The 5376-nt window shown below is 34.9% G+C and overlaps 1 non-coding gene across 1 annotated transcript; it reads right to left on the bottom strand.

Moving 5' to 3' along the window:
• Window positions 1-1599: 1599 nt before the first annotated feature.
• Window positions 1600-1706, bottom strand: LOC126015104 (U6 spliceosomal RNA). The gene has a single exon (XR_007497999.1). It is a non-coding gene; the product is annotated as a U6 spliceosomal RNA (small nuclear RNA).
• Window positions 1707-5376: the final 3670 nt, after the last annotated feature.

Genomic DNA, 5376 nt, shown 5'->3' with positions numbered 1-5376 from the left:
CCGGGCTTTGCAGGTAAAGTCACACCTATTATCCGGTACCCAAGACCCCTCCCAGAAATGGGTGGGTCTCAGGTCGCTACACGTAAATCCAGGGTGGAGTAACATTTCCCCCTTCTTTAAAATATAAAAAAAGCCTTTTGTAATTTTGACTCCACCTTTAGCCAAAGGTGGGTTAATATTTTCATGCAGCAACGTAATAAAGTGAAAATTAATATACCAGCCCTTTTTAAAAACATATTTTTGCAAAATATACTTTTTACTTTTTTTAAATATACTTTTTATATTTATATAAAATATAAAAAATACTAGGTTTATAGAAGGTTCCATCCATTTTGGATGGGCCCTCAAGTTGTTTATTTACACAGGGAGGGTCTCTGCCTTAAACATTTTGTTTTGGTTTGTGACTTAAGCTCCCATCTATAAATAGTCGACATCAATTTCAGACATCTTATGGACTTCAGACCGGATTAAGAACTTGGAATAAGTTCAGATACCTATTGATCATCATTGCAGTGGCTCCCCACTGTGCAGAGGGTGTATGTGCCACTTCTTCCGAAATAAAGGCCTAGTTCAATGCCCTCAAAGATGGGCTTTCTGGTCTACCTGAACTTGAATGAAAATGGAGCTGGAGAGATAGCATGGAGGCGAGGTGTTGGCCTTTCATGCAGAAGGTCATTGGTTCAAATGCCGGTATCTGCCAGGAGCGATTTCTGAACGTGGAGTCAGGAGTAACTCCTGAGCACTGCCAGGTGTGACCCAAAAACGACCACCACCACCACCTACAACAACAACAAATAAAGAAAAGGTGCTTCTTCTTGCCTGCTACACAACCTTTCTGGTGTCTCTTCGAAAGATCTATGTACGTCTTAGATTTATCTTCTCAGGAGCTTGTAGTTGATTCCTTGATACATGTTTCTGGTTTTAGACACCCTGTGCTTAGGTTAGAAGTTTTTCTTTACATTTTCCTGTGATGCGCTTATGCAAACAGCCGCTCTTTTATTATTGACTAATTTTTCTTTTAATAATTGTAGACAATATTGTTTGTTTACTAAAAACAAAAGGGGGAATTGTTGTGTATGTAAATATTTTGGGGGATTACTATGTTGCTCACCCTAATCTGATTAGGTGATTGTGCCCTACCCTAGGGTGTGACCTGGCATTCTGCCCCCACCCTAGGGTAGGACCTGATTCTGCTTCCACCATTGGTTGGTATCTGATCCCACCATTGGGTGGGACCTGACTCTGGACTATAAGAGCAAGGGTCTGTGGAAGGCGAGAGGCTTTTGCTGGCTGGAACTGAATCTGAGTCTTTGGACTTCAGTTTTGTCCATCCGAATAAAGCAAATATTTCCACGAGACTGATTGTCTGCGAGCTGTTTACCCGCCGTTTCACCTCAGAACCGTGGGCTAGACAGGGTGGCAGACACGTGCTCCGAGCTGGAAGAAAAGGGCCTCATTCTCCATCCCTCCATCAGTCAACCTCTTCAGGGGCTGTCCTGCTACATTTATCTACACCTTAGGGTTAGCCAGGTTTGTTTTGGTGAAAGAACAGGGACAATCAAGTCTACATTGTTTTCTTTTCTTCTTCTTCTTTTTTTTTTAAATATGGAACGCTTCACGAAATTGCGTGTCATCCTTGTGCAAGGGCCATGCTAATCTTCTCTGTATCGTTCCAATTTTAGTATATGTGCTGCCAAAGCCAGCACTACATTGTTTTCTTAAAGATATTATAAAGCCCTAATTGTGGCTAAGTATGAAATCTTGTGACACCACAATTGTGGCTAAGTATAAAATCCTGTGACACCACATCTGAATACTCTTTGGATATAATATAAATTGTACAATTGTACTAGAAAGAATCTAGGAGATTCTAAAGAAGAACAGATAGATAGATGATAGATAGATAGATAGATAGATAGATAGATAGGTAGGTAGATAGGTAGATGGATGGATGGATGGATGGATGGATGGATGGATGGATGGATGGATAGATGGATAGTAGATAGATAAACTGACAAATACTAGAGAAATAGAGTGCAAGTACTAAGTGCTAAGACTAAATGAAGGAATCCAATTTGTTATGAATCAGTGAAAATGTAGGAGTCAGGTGGTCAGCAATGATTAGGGACTGTATCTAGGGCTATTCTCAGGAAAAAGTGCATATACTATAGACACTAAGATTATTTGAGGTGAAATATTTATAAAAGAGATCATGTTTTATCTTAAAATAGCTCTAGAGTACTCAAAATGTCTTATATGTTGACTACTGTATATATGGAGCAATTTTGAATTAGACATGGGTGAACAGAAAATATATTTTTGATATATAACTCCAGTGACAAAGTTGTATAGAAACTACCTTGATAGAAAAGAGAACGTTTTATCCAAATATTTTAGTGTAATACTATGTATCTACATCTTTTAGTTGTTATTGACATGAACAAAGATTGTGTCAATGACAACAATGTAAACTGAGATCTCTACTCTTGGTAGCATTGACAAAACATTTCAAACCATCTTTCCATGAGTGGCCTCTCAGTGAATATTGATTTTATTTGTATCTATTTGATTTTCTCTTAATGTGAATGTCATAATAGAAACACTGCACAGTGTTGCCTTTACTTGCAGTAAAAAGAACAATGGCATGGTGTGTTGTTTTGTTTCACATCGGTGCAAGTTCTCTGAGCTATGATTTTTATTTCTGTTAACACTGTCTCTGTCATTATTCTTTCCTAAGTGTTAGCCCTGGGCCCACAGTCATTTTGTGATATGTGTGAATCTATGGAACAGTAAGAAACTAATGATAGAATATAAGGAAGTAATTCTGTTATGGTACTCATGAATACACTATTGTTTCATGAAGTAACTAATATTTAGAATTTTCAAGAGATTTGGGAGAGTTTAAATGTGACTTATATAAAACATTTCTGTTGCTTATTTTGGTCTTAGTATAATGCAAAAATTTGACTGAAATTTTGCTTTCTTTTTTAGTAACAGACACTTCACCATAAAGATAATTTCACATTTATCTTGTAAGAGGGTTTTTGAAGTCACTGTAATTTTATAAACTGTTCCAGTTTATTAAGACATACTCTTAGTAGCACATGCTGTTGTTTCAAGACAATAAAAAGTTATATCCCAAAAGGACAAGGAGATAGATCAAAGTGGCAGAGTCTAAGTCTTAGATAGAAATGCTGAGTTTTTTTAAAATAATATTTAATTTTAAATAGCATGGGATTTATCTAAGTAACATCTTGACTCATTTATTGGAAATGTTCCTCCTGCAGTCTGTGTTCAAAGTTCTCACATAAATCTTTTTTGTATTTATTTTATCACTATACTTTAGTTAATATGATATAGTTTAGTTAATATTATTTTAATATAGTTAACATTTTCTGGTATTATGCAAATTAGTGCTCATATATAAGATGTTTACTAATGAAGTTAGGGATATTGCACAGGGATTGGAGAAAAAGCATTAACTCAACCTAGGTTCAATCCTTGGCATCAAGGCACCACAGAGCCTACCACAACATTGCCTGGTGCTAACTCTGGATTTTCTTATCACTACCAGGATGGCCTTTATGGTTCCGAGTACTGTGAAATCTGAAAAGCACTTTATCTTCAGGTATTAACACTGCATTATATAGTCTTCTTGTCTGAGCATTTCCAGGAAAGATGCACAGTCCTCTTGACATTGACTTAAAGTTTTGTTGAAGAGGTCAAAAATCTTTTGATCATCTCCTATGTGCTTAAATTAATTTATTTTTATTGTATACCCATATTGGAAAAGTAAGGTCATAAATTCTCATAGAAAATTATCTCATGTCTGGAATATACCTTAAATAATGCCGTATATGAGTCATAAAGAAAATGGTTCATAAATTAAAATCACACAAATTGAGAGTCAACCAACGATCTGGGATAAAATATGGCTACAATGTTAATAAAAATATCTTTCCATTTCTATAAATTGTTATTGTACAAATATTCTGCTGGTTTAATTTAAGTATATTACTTTATTTTGATTACATTGTATTTTTTTTAAATTTACTTTGCAGACATTTTGTTTTAAGTGTATGATAATCTGATTTTCTGTTAATATTTGTATTCTAAAATGCTTCATTCTATAACTTTTGTTTGTTTTGAAGAATGCTACATGTATTTGTGCTCAAAGGTCACTGTTATCTTTCTGGTGGGACTCTCAGGTTTGTATGGGTTAGAACATGTATGGATATGTATAATTAAATCCAGCTAGACTGCATACAAGAAAAGCACTTTTGACAGTTGTACTATTACACTAGCCTCTTGTTCCATATAACTTTACAAATTCACTACTCAGTTTCAATAATTTCTGTCTTTAGAATTGTGTCTATATGAGGTAATGTCATATAAAATAATTACATTTTTATTCCTCTAATTCTATATTTTCAAACGAAAAGGTACCATTTATTTGTCTTTTTATAGAATGTATTTTATTTTATTTTTATAATATATTTATTTAAGAAACATGATTACAAACATGATTGTAGTTGGGTTTCAATCATAAAAGAGCACCCCCTTCAGCAGTGCAAAATACCCATCACAAATACCCCTATCTCCTTCTCCCACACACTCTACCTGTATTCGAGACAGGCATGCTTCTCTCAATCATTAATATTGTCAAGGTCCTTGTTAATGTATTGATTTCTCTAATTGTACTTAACACTTTTTTAAGTAAGGTTCATTTTTTGAGCCAGCCCTTTTCTATTGTCTCTGGGCATTATTACAATAATTTCTTTTAATTTTCTTTAAACACATAGATGAGTGAGAATATTGTTTGTCTCTCCATCTGACTTATTTCACTCAGCATGATACTTTCCATGTACATCCATGTATAGGGAAATTTCATGACTTCATCTCTCCTGATGGCTGCATAATATTCCATTGTGTATATGTACCATAATTTCTTTATCCATTCATCTGTTGAAAGGAATCTTGGTTGTTTCCAGATTCTGGCTATTGTAAAATGTGCTTTAATGAATATAGATGTGAGCAAGGCATATTTGTATTCTGTTTTTGTGTTCCTAGAGTATGTCCCTTGAGTGGTATTGAAGGATCATATGGGAGATTACAAATAGCTACAGCAACTCCTGGGAAACTAAATATGGGAGGCATCACTTTTCCAAACTTTAAATTGTATTACAAAGCTATAGTCATTAAAAAAGTATGGTATTGGAAAAAAGACAGACCCTTAGATTAGAGGAATAGACGTGAGTATTCAGAGAATGCTCCCCAGATATACAATGAAATAATCTTTGATAAAGGGGCAAGAAGTACAAAATGAAACAAGGAAAGCCTCTTTAACAAGTGGTGTTTGGACAACTGGTCAGCCAC

The sequence above is a fragment of the Suncus etruscus genome, chromosome 7 (genome assembly GCF_024139225.1).
Source record: "Suncus etruscus isolate mSunEtr1 chromosome 7, mSunEtr1.pri.cur, whole genome shotgun sequence".
NCBI classification, from domain to species: Eukaryota; Metazoa; Chordata; class Mammalia; order Eulipotyphla; family Soricidae; genus Suncus; species Suncus etruscus.
The sequence above is the reverse complement of the archived record's forward strand: the minus strand, read 5'-3'. Positions and strand labels throughout refer to the sequence as shown.